The sequence below is a fragment of the Peromyscus californicus genome, unplaced genomic scaffold, assembly GCF_007827085.1.
Source record: "Peromyscus californicus insignis strain IS unplaced genomic scaffold, ASM782708v3 Scaffold_4__1_contigs__length_199733344, whole genome shotgun sequence".
NCBI classification, from domain to species: Eukaryota; Metazoa; Chordata; class Mammalia; order Rodentia; family Cricetidae; genus Peromyscus; species Peromyscus californicus.
The window spans coordinates 22,598,689-22,614,435 of NW_026294562.1; the positions used below are offsets into that span (position 1 = coordinate 22,598,689).

The 15,747-nt window shown below is 39.5% G+C and overlaps 1 pseudogene; it reads right to left on the reverse strand.

Moving 5' to 3' along the window:
• Positions 1-595: 595 nt before the first annotated feature.
• LOC128094990 (cytochrome P450 2C25-like) overlaps positions 596-15,747 on the reverse strand; it is a 51,818-nt pseudogene continuing 36,666 nt past the window's right edge.

Consider the following 15,747-nt stretch of genomic DNA (forward strand, 5'->3'; position numbering starts at 1 on the left):
ATATATATATATATATGCCAAATATTATATATATATATATATATATATATATATATATATATATATATATATGCCAAATATTGGATTTAGGTTTGTGTGTCAAGCACTATAGTAAATGAAATATCTCTCTAGCACTCTCTTGCATTCTCTATGCTTCACAATATGTGGACCAGCATGATGTGTTGGGAACGCTATTTTCTTTCATTTTTTTTTTTACCTAAGTTGTAAGCAAGTCTAAGAACAGGTACACAAATCAAATATATTTATTATTGAAAACATATAGAAGAAAATTGACCATGAATTATTTTTATTATATTAGTTATTTTACAGTGAAATTCTATTTTAACTCAAGACCAGATACACATTAGCACAAGGGATAATAACAGTGTTGCAGAGAAGAGAAAATAGCAATGTATTTGTGCAGTGACTCCAGAAACTGCAAAATGGTTGACAGGTGTTTCCTTGGTCTTGACACAATGGGAATACATGCGATTGAAGAAAGGACACCTTGTCCCTGATGAGGAAGGAGGTGGATGAAGGTCTAGAGGTGATTGCAGAAAACAAACACAGCTTAGGCCAGAAAGTCTGATCTTCTTTAAACAGGAATGAAGCAGAGCTGGTAAGGGGTGGCAGAGAAGCAAATCCATTGGCCACTGGGGTTGTATCAATATCTTTAGGGTGAACCAGTGATTTCAGCTTAAAGTTCTGTAAAATGGTGGTCAGGAATAGAAAGAAACAGCTCCATGCGTGCCAGGCCCTCTCCTGCACAAATCCGTTTTCCTAGGGGGAGGAAAGTCAAAGAAGTTTACTATTCTCATTTGTAAATGTGAGCATCACTGTACTTGTACCTGACACAGGAGACTACGAATGAACGGTAAGTTATTTATTGTAGCCCATGCGACCAGCTCCCAGGACAGCTCCAGGGTTGCAAAGAGAATGCCTCAGAGTAGCAGGACTTAAATATAATTCTTATCTATCTGAGGAAATAAGACTCATACAGGTACTGTTGGTTATTCTCCTTATTTCTCTCAAGTTCTCTTCTTCCTCTCTTTTTTCTGCATCCCTTATATACAACACAGGCATGGGAATAAAATCTGAGAATATTTTATTCTCAGGGAATATTACATCTGAGGGTCATATTGCATTGCATAGGTAAACAATAAGTAGCAGAGCCATTCTGATAACACACATGAAATAAACTTGTCAGCTTTCTCATTAGTGGGGCAGCTGTAGGCATGAAGGAATGTATAGCTGCTTCAGTATCTGTTAAGGAGATAGCCTATGAAGGGCGTTATAAAGTTAAACTATTTGGGAGCCTAGAAAATGGAGAAAAAATCATGCATTGTATTATGTATTTCTGAGTGTGATTAACATTCTAAACTAACATTTAAAAGTGTCAGTTTTTCTCAGACTTGGAGGCAGCTCTGATATGAAGCAACCAGTGCAACTAAAAGTGGGTAACCATGGAAACACTTGGCTGTGCAGGCTATAAAGTGGAGGCTGAGGGCACAGCGCCCATGAGATAAGCTGCTAGGAATTTGTGTAGGGAGATATGTCTTAAATTATCAGCCAGACTTTAGCAAAACTATCACCAGTGTTGCTTTATGCCTGTGACCTTGGTTCAGCAATCAGACACTTGGGAATTTGTCCTTGTGTGATTCATTTGCAGGGGAAACTAGTCAACTTTAAATTTGTTGTGAGGTTTTAAATCAGCTAATTGTACATAGTTGTCTAGAACTGGGGAGACATGGCCATTCTCCTATTTGAGCCTGAGACAATGATATAAAAAAGATTTCTAAGTTTCTATAGTCTTCATGGAATAATAGATCTAGTTATGAAGCACATCCTAGTATATTTTCTATTTATTAAAATTGTACAGCTTGAAAGTAATCATCTTTTGACAGTCCACAGACATCAGTGCTCTTAAGACTGAGATGTAGTCATGAGATTACATGTAAACATTACATGAGAATGCACTGTAGTGGGGAGATTCCTCAGCTGTTTATGAACATGTGAAGTTACAGACAGGAGCAAACAATATCAGAGTTCATGGCCTCGTAAGCCTTGCTTGAAATGACATTCCTCCACCAGGGAATTATTCATCTGGTGGGTTGATACCTGAATTATTAATGGCCCTCTGCTGTATTATTCCACGGCCTGTAGCAGTTGTTGGATGGGTTGGTAGATGGATGGCTGCATGAAAGGACATCTAATTGGGCAAATAGAAAAAGTGGAATGATTTTTTTCTCAATTACCTATACTATTAAGAAACACATTGTTCAAGAATACTTTTTAGCTAAGTGGGTTTGTTCACATTTGTAATCAGACTGCCTGTGAGACTGAGGAAGAGGCTCTGTGTTCATAATAAAAAATAACAAAACCAAGGAGAGAAACTGCATGTCCAAAGGCAGCATACACATTGCAGGTGTGGACTCAATATCCATTGTTCTCATCCTGAATGAGAAGGAACACGCTTTCTGATCATCTTTGCAGAATGTCCTGCCACATCTACACTGTCTCCATCATCTCATGATGATCTTGAAGTTCCTGTAATTCTGAACTGAGTAAAAATGCTCTGACCTAATGGTTCAAAACCTTCTTTTAATGATACAGGATTTCTTTTTATAATCCTCCATTACCTATGCCTTTTGAGGCAGCTAGGAAGTCAGTCATTTATTAGAATTATGCTTCATCTTAGGCATTAATTAATATGGTTTGAGATGTAAATGTGCTGATTTATCCCCAATAACCCAGAGATCTGGGAGTCTTTCTCATTGCCCTTGTCCAACTGAAATTTATCAAGTATTGTTCATTCATGTGTTTACCAAGTGCACTTGAGGCTCTTTGGTTATTTTCTGTATTTTTGAAGAATTGTCAGTACATAGTTGAGCATGGGGGTGAGAGACACAGCAAAAAAGACATGGATATAAATTATGGTGTCTCCATTTTCATAGTGAGTGAATAAAATGTAAACAAAGTTTGCTTTCTTTGATATTTCTGCCATGTAGCTAAAGGAAGATTAAACACACTCTTTTCTTAAGCTTTCTCAACTTTGAACAATGGATGAACAATCAAAGCCTCAGTTTCATAACCTGAAAGGGAAGAAATTTCTTTATCATGACAGTGCATGGACACTGAGAGACTTACTCCTGTATGATCATTGCAAGTCTATTGGCCATTAGGGAGCCACTGTGTAAATCTTTAGAGCCTCTCATGTCACTAGAGCCATGGAAATGGGTTTCTATTACCTGTTGAGAAAGGCATGAAGTAGTCACTTTTCTTAAAGTTTCCATTCTTGTCTAGAAAGTGTCCAGGGTCAAATACCTCTGGGTTGGGGGAATTCCTTGCTGTCATGCAGGACTGATGACAGTGATGTTATTACTGTTGTTCCCTATAACAACACACGGAGAGAAATCAAGTTAGAAATAAAGCAGAGAGCTCAAACACTTTAGGAAAGTAACCTAGTTCACCTTCTGCTCCATAGTGGGAGTGAAGTAAAAAGAACAGCAGGGACATTTCAACACAGAGAGCAGGTAAGGAGCAGGGAGAAGGTTGAGGCCAGGCACAGATGTGGCTAAAGTGCCATCTAGTGACATTTCACCTGAGTACTTGGACTAAAACTTCTCAATCTCTCCTTTCTTTCCTTCAGATTAGACTCGTGCTTCTCTGATCTGGTTTCTCAGGCTCATCACTTCTGTATACTCTTCATGTGAATCAGTTTCCAAGTAGCATTATTCATTGAGTATTTTGAACAGAATAGGAGACCATTCAATAAGTAAAATATGGAAGATTTGGAGAGACAAATACCACTCCTTTTTTCTCATTTACAGAATCTGTCTATCTATATCTGTATTTATATGATAGGAAAGTAAATGCAGGGCTATGTGCCAGAGTAGCTGTGTGCAGTCTTGTATGTGATCTATCTATATGAATGCATAGGCAGAAACACAGAAATACATATATGTACATGTGTCAGAAAAGCAGGATGAGGACTCTTTGGGAGAAGAAAAGGAAGAGTTGGAATGAGGAGGAGAGGGAAAAAATAAAATTAAACAAAATAAGATTAAAGTAAGATGATCTGGTGACAGCTAAATCAATAAAACTTCTAGGGATATACAGAAATTGCTGGGAACTGGTGCTGGCAAGTTTTCTTTAAATAGTACACAAACTAATCTCGCATCATTTCAAAGTTTCTAGGAATGGGATCTACAAAGCTTTTACAAGGCTGACACACATATTAATATGCAGCTTCACTAAGTATGTTTAAATTTATAAAGCTAAAAATCCATTATTGACATACGTAAATTGTGTGAAAATTAAGTTCTAGTGTCAATAGACATTGAACGTATATTCATAACCACTTGTTTACACATTGCCCATTGCTGCTTCTCTGCTGCAATGACAGAGTTTCTGAAGAGGCAGCACAGTCCCCTTGGCCTAGAAAGCCTAAAATCTACCAAAACAATTACGGCAAAGGTCATTGGTTCCTTCCTTTCCTATTACTTCTGCTGAGATCAGTGGCTCCAGTCTGATCAAAGAAATCGCTTATCCTACTTGTCAGAAGGGAGAATCAGCTGTGAAGTCATGCTTATTTCTAGATCAGGTTGTTCCACATAGGGAAATAAATGGAATAATCTGCTTGAGTGGACCCAAAAGAGACCAGTCATATCATGATCCAGCAGCAGAGGGATGAAGGGATGTAAGTTTAGCTGATGCAACACTTGCCTCAAACTGGGGTCTAAACCCAAGGAAGCCATGAGAAGATATGTCACTCCTATCTTGTCCTGTGTTCTATTTACTATTTAGTTGGGTCTAAGGATATAAACATAAAAATGTTATGTATATTAGAATAGACCTCAACAGTCTTGCCTCAGGAGTGTCCTTTAGCCAAAGCAAACTGGCAACTTCACCCATATCCTAAGTCTGTTATCACACAACAAAGCCCGATGCCACTGGCAAAACTGGTCCCATCATCTCCACATAATTACCAGTCTCTTTTTTCTCCCTACCCTGAAGAAATACAGAACTACCCTGTGGAGAGCAACTTCATCCTTTTTGGATGAAGGTATTACTATAAAAATTCTGCATTTTTCATCTATAGTATCTGGAACTCAATCAGAAGTTTTTGGGTCTTCGAAGTAAAACTATGTGGCCACAGAATGAATTAAATACAAACAGAACCACATCAGGGAACATTCTTAACTTACTTTTAAGCCAACAGCTTAGTTTTAATATAAGAATTCTAAGAAGTATGCAGGAGAAAAATTATGGACAGAAATTTCTTTACATGGAAATCATAAACAATGTGTAGTGAGAATATCCAACATACATACATGTTGATAACATATATAGTGCTGTGGGACGTCTTTTTACATGTTGATAATGTGTGTTGCTTTTATTGCTTAATAAAGAAACTATGGCAAGAAAGCTTACAGAAGAAGGCAGAGTCAGGGGATATGTGATCCAGCCATCCAAGAAGGAAGATGTGAAAGTACTGATAAGCCAGGAAGCCACATATCAGGACATAGATTAATAAGAATGGGTTGAATTAAGTTCAAAGAGCTAGCTAATATAAGCTGTAGCCATATGCCATACAGTTTGCAATTAATATAACCCTCTGAGTAATTATTTTTATAAGCAATTATGGGACCACAGGTAGGAGAGATTCATCTGGACCACTGGGCAAGGGAGGACTGGAGAAAATTCCATCTACATATACAGTCAGTGATCAAAGGGTAAACAATACACAGAACCATAAAATGGAGACAGAGAACAATTTTGAAAATACTGTACAGATTTTTGTGAATAAAATTCATCTAAAAAATCTGTGTTCCTGGGTCATGCTCATACATAATTGGCTCTATAATAAAGTATCTCTTATACCCTTAAATAAATCATACTAAAAATTATCATCTTATCTACACAAATATCAATGTATTTCTAAAACATCAAACTTGATGCAGTAATATTAAAGTTACAATACTTCATCCTAATCAGAAATGAGACAAGTGATGGCCACTGCAACTAGGTCTGTTCATCACTATGCTGTAATTAGCCAAACTGAAGAGAAACTAAGAACAATGGAATATGAAAAGCACATAGCAAAGTATTAGCCCATATAACAACTTCAAATTCCATATACATTTATAGATACCTGTTAGAAATAGTAAAATTCACATGTTTAGATAAAAATAAGACCAATAAAAGGATTGTTTTCATTTCAATTGTTTCAATTGTTTCCATTATGCAGATGGAATGAATAGCAGAGGCACTAGAGAAATAATAACAGATATTCACAACTCAGAAAACCTACAAAAGATATTTACAAACTTCATTATTGAAAAGAAACATGGCACAGAAATAAACATAACAAATAAATGATTGAATGACATAACCTTACTGATGATTTGAAAGAATTCAGGATATCAATTCTTTCCAATTTGAAGATTTTTTTTTCTCATAATGATAAAAATCCAGAAAAGACTTTTGGAAATTTGAAAAACTGTTTGAACATTCAAACAGAAATACCTAAGCTTTGCCAAATAGTATGTGAAAGTGAGAGAAAATGTGGAAGTATCATTACCAGATGTATCTGTACCTGCAGAAGAGCTGTCTTCCTGATTGGGAAGCAGTATAAGGCACCAGCAGCACCAGGTGACACAGAGGACTGGAACTGCACTGTGATCTGGGAACATCAGGAGCACAGAGGTGCAGCAGAGAAGGGACAAGCTTACCTTGGGGATAAGGTAGTTCCTGAACTTAGTGTCACAGGTCACCGCATGGGGCAGGTTGGTGGGGATGAGGTCAATGAATCTTTGGACCTCATGAATCATGGCGTCTGTGTAGGGCATGTGGCTCCTGTCCTGCATGCAGGGGCTGCGGTGTCTGCCAACCACACGATCAATCTCTTCCTGGACTTTAGCTGGTTGGTCACAGTGAGAAATGGGGGAATAGGAGAAAAGTGAAATGTTTGGCACAATGTCAGGCCATACACAGCATAATGTAGGTTTTGTAAAACAATTGAAAATGTGCATTTTTCATTCAGAGGTAAAAGTATTTATACATATATTTATGCAGAAATACTGTATTGTGGATTTATATCACTATTCTATATAGATATCATGATATATCAGCATACACTTATTATTATATAGAATATAATATAATGTAATATAGTAAGCCATAATTGCAAATAAAGTATAAGTAATTAAAAGTATCAAATAAAACAGAGTATAATTAGTCAACATGCTTTAGTCTATGGTAAAGAAGATTAGAACTCAGATACTAAATCTGTATCCAAATACAATATTCTTTTACAGTCACATTCTAAGATATGTGTATTTATGAATATGTGTGTGCTGCATGTGTACAATTTGAAAGACTCTTCTTTTTTGTTCCCACACTTAATGAACAAGTTCAACCTCTTCAGCTACTTCTGAAGTATATTCATATTTGTAAAATGACTGTTTCTTATATGCCCAAATATGTACAACATTTATGACTTTCAGATATGGGAAATGAAATTTCAGTTACATATACATCATCTACATAAACAAATACATGCTAAACATACACACACATGCACACTTTCTCTTTCTCCTCACTTCATTAGCAATATTATATTGGAACCACATGAAACTGACAAGCTTCTGTATGGAAAAAGACATCATCATTAGGACAAAATGGCAAACTACACAATGAGAAAAAATTTTATCCAACACATCCAATAGAGGGCTATAAGGAATTCAAAGAATGAGATATCAAGAAAACAAATAACCCAACTAATAATTTGGGCAGAAAAGCAAATGGCTGAGAAAAACATTAAGAAACATAGAAAAATGTTCAAAAACCTTAGTCATCAGGGAAATGCAAATCAAAACTACTGTGAAATTTCATTTTACACCCATCAGAATGGTGAAGATCAATTTAAAAAAAGTGACAGCACATGCTGGTAATGGTGTGGCACAAGGGGAACACTGGTGCATTGTTGATGGGAGTGCAACCCTGTACAGCCACTATGGCTATCAATGTGACAATACTTCAGGAAGACGGGAATCAATCTACCTCAAGATACAGCTATACTACTCTTGGGCACACCTAACAATTGTTTCATCCTATTATGAAAGCACTTGCTCAACGATGTTCTGTTGTTGTTTGTTTTTGCTCTTTTTGAGGGGGCCTGTAATCCAGCTACCAAAAAATTCACACACCAAGGCTTATTATTACTGATTAATGCCCAGCCTTAGTTTCTTGCCAGTTTTTCTTAACTTTAAATTATCCCATCTATCTTTGCCTACAGGATTTTTCTTTTTCTATTCTTGTATACCTTTCTTTGTTTCTTACTCCATGGCTTGCTGTGTAGCTGGGCAGTTGGCACCTGGAGTCCTCCTCCTTCTCTGGCTCCTTGATTTCTCACTCCTCCATCTCTTTTCTCACTCCTTCTTAGTATTTATCCTCTCTGACTGCCAGTCTCCCCTATTTTTCTCTCCTGCCTCACTATTGGCCATTCATCTCTTTATTAGACCATCAAGCGTTTCAGACAGGCACAGTAACAAAGCTTCACAGAGTTAAACAAATGCAACATAAACAAAAGTAACACACCTTAAAATAATATTCTACTACAATGTTCATTGCTCCTTTATTCATAATATCCAGAAATTGAAACGAACTGTATTTCCCTACTGAGGAATAGAATGTTTTTAAATGTGATACATTTATTCAATGGAATGTCACTCAGCCATTAAAAAAAGAATAAAGTTATGAAATTCTCAGGTAAATGGATGGAACCAAAAAAAAAAAAACCCTCACCCTGAGTGATGTAATCCAGACCCAGCAAGAGAAATTTGGTATGAATTCACTTAAATGTGGATATTAGCTGTTAAATCAATGATAACCAAGCTACAATCTGTAGAACCACTGAGGTTAGATTTAATGTAAGGGACTATGGAGGACAGATAGATCTTGTTAGGAAGGGGCAATAGAATAGATAGTTATGGATATATTGGGGGGAGTCTTAAGTGGGGAGGGGAGACAAGGACAAGGGAGGGAATATAGGGAGAAACACCTAAAATTCAGAGCCATTTGATGGATAGTATGGAATCTTAATACAGTAGAAACTTATATATATATATATATATATATATATATATATATATATATATAAACATATATGAAGGTGATCTAAATGAAATATCCAAGAGCCCCAACTGAACATCCCTTGTCACCAAATGAAACTTTCAAGACCAGCGTTAGTTTGCATCTAATTGAGTTGTTGTTCAAATGAGTTTGATGGACATCTCCAAACAACCCAGCCTATAGCCAAGACAATAGATTGCTTTCTACAAACTGACAGCAAGGCCTCATTGCTGAAGAAACACCTATACAGCTCTGCGAACATGGAGAAGTCAAGCTGATACCTACATAGAACCTTCATCCCTATGTTCCAGCATCTTTGGCACTGGAATGTACTCTATGTACTATCAAAAGAGACATATAAACACCAACCTAGCCACAAACGCTTTCATTAATAATGGTGTCTTGCCTGCAAGATATGCTAGGGCAATGGTGTTACAATACCTGTGGGTGTAACCAACCAAAAACCGATTTTACTTAAGGTTCACTCCATGAAATGAAACCTAGTCCTGAAACTTGTTTGGTGGCCAATAATGGGAGTCTAAATAATCCAGAGACCTATGGTAAAAGCAAATATTTCTGTTCTAAAACAAGAAAACATTATCAACAAAACACAAAACAAAAATTTAGCAATAAAATGAATCCTAATGACATTCTGCTATACTCATCCTTCAGGGCCTTGCTCAGCCATCTTTATCTTGCAACAGATGGCAACAAATACAGAAACCCTCAAACAGACAATATGCAGACAGTGAGAGACCTTGGAGCACTTAGCACTAAATGGAATATCCTCATCAAATCATTCCCATCAGGGATCAGGAACCTCTGTGGAATAGGAGGCAGAAAGAGTGTAAGAACAAGACAGGATGGAGGATATTAAGGAAAAAAGGCCCTATAAAATCAAAATAAAGAGCATATGAACTCACAGAGGCTGAGGCAGCATGCACAGGGACTGCACAGGTCTACACTAGGTCTTTGCATATATATTATGGCTTCCAGTTTAGTGTTTTTATGAGATTCTTTGATGTGAAAATGAATGTTCTTTGTTTCCTGTGCCTTCTCTTGTGTTCTTTTCCTTTGTTTGTTTTGTCCAGTTCTGATGTGTTATTTTTGTTGTGTCATGTAATATTTAGTAGATTGTATTATACTATATATCATTTTTAGAGGCCTGCTTGTTTTCTAATGAGAGGCAGAAAAGAAGGATATCTGAATGTGAGAGAAGGTGGGGAGGAACAGGAAGGAATAGAGGGGGGATCCATAATCATGATACATAATGTGAGAAAAAATCAATTTTTAATAAAAGGGAAAAATTGTAGATTGGACTATAACATTGTGCTAAACCAATATTCACTGATAGATTAATTGTAAACACATAAGTATTATCCATTATCCTGAAATTTATGATTATTTTCCATTATTAGCAGTCTTTTGATAAATGGATATATTTTTTGTCTGTAATTTTGCATTTCTGGATTTAGAATTATACTGGAAATTTAAGTAAATATTTTAAAGTGCTGGGAATATATACTCAATTAAAAAGAGTATTAGACTGAAAATTGTTTCTCTTTCATCCCTCATGTTCTGTCAAAAACCTACAGGAACCATATGGTAAATATGGAATTGGGAGCTTCCCAGATCTGATACACAGCAAAATCTCTGATACACTCACCCTCCCACAAGAGGTATTCAGGCCCCTGAAGCCCATGGCTTCCTGTGACTTTAGTTCACATAATAGGATGAAAAACATTCTCACAAATTTCATGAAAAAAATGGAAAATTGGACAAAAATTATGGCAAACCTAGAGGTCTCATCTGCCTTTTATTTTAGAAACTCATCAGAAGTCAGCTGATCATGAGAATCCCGGTGCAGTTTTGATTAGAATAGTTAACATATGACCCAGGGATCTCCCTGAAGGGTTCCATGCTTCTATTCAGTTCAGAAACTCCATGAATCTGTGTCTTGGATGGATGTTTAGAATCCACTCTGATTAATATATGGAAAGTATTTTCTGTTAATGTAGTGAAATATGGAATGCTGATTTATTCCTTTTGGACCCATCCAGCAGGTCAGGTTATTCGAGGGTCTCGAGGAGGGAACCACCTGAAAGCCAGTGGGGGCGAGAGAAGAAGGAGACCAGGCGCATAAAGAAAGACAGAGTCATTCTGAGTCATGTCAAGGTCTCGTTTATTGGCAGGATGTTGCAGCTCATAAGCAGGATTTCAGGCAGGGAGGGGGAGCAGGGAAAGGAGAGTGGAAAATTTTTGAGAAAAAGTCAGGGTGGTCAGGGTGGGTGTTTCTTTGGTCCCAGGCTTTTGCAGCTGGCTGATTACAGTTTATGCCAAGTGGTTTATCTAAACGTACATTTTGCAGTTAGGCCAAGGATGCCCTGTTTTTGCAAGACTCCACGAAGCAGAAAACTCAAGACATAACAGTCCTGGGTCAAACAGTCCTGAGTCAGTCTCCAACAAATTCCCTCTTTACTTTACAAATGGACCACATTTGTGGTTGAGCTTTAAGAGGTCTGGGGGTCTGAAGGAATGGCTTCTGGAGGATCACAGGGGCCCCGTCCCTCTATCCTATGAGAAAGAGGTCCAGGAGACAGCATCTCCCCAGATTCAAACACTACAGGCATCCCCGTGGTGCGGGAATCAGCGGACCGTGCGGTTTTTCGGAGGGAATGGAAATTGATAAGCGCTGAGCGTTAGACTGCTACCGCACAACCATTATGCAATGGGGCATGTAATCCAGGCTCTCAGGATATTAGGGCACCCATGTCCCCAGCCTGTGCAGTCACAGCTGCACTCCAGTCATGCCTGGAGCTTTCCTTCACACAGGGGCAGCCTCGCCCGAGTCGAGGGGTCTGTGTGGGGCATCTTCATCATGGTCCTAATGAAACCAAGGGATGTTAGGACCCGGGGACATTGAACCTGAGTCTTTGAGGGGGCTCCTGGCTGCTCTCCTCTGTATCTAGTCTGTGATAGTGGATTGAAATATGCTGTGGTAAGGCCGAATCAATCTGACCTTTGATAAATTGAGTCAACCACTGAAAAGCCCAGGGGCCAAAGGTGATGAGGAGGAGAAGAATAATTAAAGGAGTTAAAATGGTGGGTAACAGGGTGGAGAGCCAGGGGGATCCTTGCAACCAATCTTTAAACCATCCGCGCTGATTTTCAAACTCCCTTTTTCTCTGAGCTAGCCTTTCCCTTAATTTTTCCATGGATTCTCTGACAATACCAGTGTGGTCTGCATAAAAGCAACATTCTTCCTTTAGGGCGGCACATAAACCTCCCTCCTTTAGGAACAGCAGATCTAGACCCCTTCTGTTTTGTAGTACTACCTCTGAAAGTGAAGTGAGGGACTTTTCAAGGACCGAAATAGATCTTTCTATAGCCTCTAGATTGGTGGTCATGGCCATTTGTAACTGCATCAGGTGGTTATTTTGTACAAGAGCAGTGGTTCCTGTACTGACTCCAGCAGCAATGCCTCTGATGCCTAACAAGAGGGCAATAGTCATAGATACAGGCTATGTATCTACCCCTCTGCTCAAAGAATTCTATCACTGAGCTTTCCTCATGATATGTGACACGAGGCCACAGCTGAACAAGTACACAGAATTCATGGGAGTTATTAAATATCTGAGCAGACACACAGGGGGTTAATCCGGTGTTGCAGGCCCAGTAGGACCCATTAGGTGCCTCAAGATAGTAGTTTCCCTTGGTGGGTGCTATTGTCTGATTGCAGAGATGTTGGTGAGTCGATGGTACTGTACCCAAACAGAATCCTTGCCCTGAGATTTCAGAGAGTGTCAATCTATGAGGGTTAGTTTGGCACCTGCTGCTAGGGGAAGTGAGGTTGCTGGCAGCAGACTGGAAGGCGATTCCTTCATAATAAGGGGGGCTAGAGGTAAGGCAAAGCCAGCAATCCAAGGTCTTATCCGGGTTTGTAGTATTTAAGGCTATATATGCTCCTTGTATTAAGCTAAACAGTCTATTGTCTGTGGTCTGTGGGGTAAAGGGGGAGGCATTTGGTAGAGAGGAGGAGAGGGTGCTGGGGTAGCCGCTGCTTTGGCTGGGGCTGGGAGCTTGCCCAGAGTTGGGGCTGGGAGCTTGCCCAGAGTTTTGGGGAGGACTGGATTGGGTCCAAGGGGGACAGAGTTAAGATTTTCTATTTGTAATTTTATTTTAAACGTCCGAGCCTGACTGATACCATCGCAGGCCCCAGGTGCGGCCTGTAGCCCAACCTGAAAATAATTTTCCTCTCTCAGTAAAAGAGATGTTGAGGGGAAGGGACAGTACCCACATAAGGGATTTAGGTATGTTGTTCCAGTAGCATCCACTGGTACCTATATAGATTTTGTTATAATTTCGCTTAAAATTAGTTATCAAGTCCCAGGAGGATGAAGGGCGCCAGTAGGCACTTCCAGTTGTTTTGCATCCCCATGAGGCACAGAAATATTTTTTGAATCCTCTGCATTTATATGCCTGGGCAGGATTTCTACCATCTTTGGGACAGACATAAAAGTCAGACTGGGCAAGTCGACAGCGTGCGGTGGGACTGCTGCATCCAGTGTAGGCGCGCTGACTATGAGGGGAACTATCATGACTTGTATTTAACCCATTGATACCTTTATCCAGGATGTCCCAAGTATCTAACCCCGCAACCAATTGACAAAAATCAGGGGTCAGGTCCGGCCACCATGACAAGGGGGCATGATTGGCAGACGTCTGCCAGAGCATTTCCCCAGTTTGGGAGATGACCTGCCAAGTGAGTTTTTTTAAAAGCATGGGGACTGGCCTTGACCATAGAGTTGGCGGTCAAAATTAGAAGAAGAGGAAGAGCATAGAGGCGGTTTTTTCCGGTCCTGGGGCATGCTGTGAGAGCAATGAGAGTACTCATGGTCCTTTTCTTTCCTTGGTCGCAGGGGTACCTGCAAAAGAAAGATTCATGTCTCAGGGCTAATTCCTGGACCTAAGGTTATTATTTATTTTTAGGGGACCCTTTTACAGAGTAGGGTTTAATTAATCTTGTGGGCAACCAACGGGCCCCATTTTCCTTGGTGTCATAGATACATGCGGACCCTTTTCCCCAGATTAATACTGGATCTGGGCCGCCCCATTTTCCAGTGATGGGATCTTTCCAGAGAACCTGGGCATATCCTGGGCTGGTCTCTGGGTGCCAGTGTCGTTCAGTTGTGGATTTTCCCAAGCCATCCAAAGTCAAGAAATTTAACACAAAGAGGGCATGTGCAAGCAACATCCTTTGGTTTCCCTTGATAGGGAACAAGGTTTCCTGTGAGCTGAGTTTACTAATAGTGTTCTTTAGGGTTTGGTGAGCCCGTTCCACAATGCCTTGTCCCTGGGGGTTATAGGGTATTCCAGTGACATGCTTTATCCCCAATTGTAAGCAGAATTGTTTAAACTTATTGCTGGTGTACCCCATGCCATTATCTGTTTTTATGCATTTTGGCTGCCCCAGCACTGTAAAGACATGTAACATATGATTGATAACATCTTTGGTGGCTTCTCCACTATGAGCGGAGGCACAAATAAATCCACTGAAGGTATCTACAGTAACATGTATAAACTTTAATTTGCCAAAAGAAGGAACATGGATGACATCCATCTGCCATATTTGTCCAGGTATAAGCCCTCTGGGGTTTACTCCATAATGAGGTTCGGGTAAGAACATCAGGCAATTTTTACAGCTTTTGACAATTTCCCTAGCCTGTTCTCTAGTGAGTGAGTACCTTTGTCTTAAGGTCTGGGCATTAAGGTGGTGTAATCGGTGGGCCTCGTGGGCGGCCGCAATCTGGTCTTGTTCTAGAAGCAAGATCAAGGGGGTCCATGTTGCGGCATCCGCAAGTTCGTTCCCCAGTGCTAGGGGTCTGGGCAGGCCAGTGTGAGCACGAATGTGCCCAATAAAAAAGGGCTTTGACCTTTGGTGGATCAATTTTTGAATTTTTGAAAACATCTCAAAAGTTGGGGTGTTTGGTTCAATTATTGGCACCATTTCCAGTACCTGCAGGGCTCCCACCACATATCTACTGTCTGAATACAGGTTAAGGGGGCGTGCCTCAAATGCTTTGAACACTGCTAGGGCGGCGTAAAGCTCCACCAATTGGGCGGACTTAAAGGGTGTTTTTATAATCCTTTGTTGCTGGTTATAAACATATGCAGCTTGACCATTCTTTGATCCATCTATAAATACTGTGCAAGCATTGGGAACTGGCTTTAACTTAGTATTTTTAAGAAAGAGAAAGGGAGTGAAAGAAAAATATTGTAACAACTTATCACTAGGCATCTGGGTATCAAATTTTCCTGCATAGGAACAAACAAGTGTAGCCCATTCCGGGTGATGTGTAGATAGCCATTCTAGATTTTCTTTATCATACGGGATAGTAGTACTGTCAGGTTCCTTCCCAAAATATCTAGTGGAGGTTCTTATTCCCAATGTTACTAATTGGCATACCAACAGGGGATATAAAGGAAGGACTCTCCTTTTAGCAACCGGGAGGTGTACCCAAAGTAAGGGTACAGACTCTTGCCACAACAGGCCAGTAGGGGCAAACTTGGTAGAGAAGACCACTAAATGCAGGGGCAAGGCAGGAGAGAAAA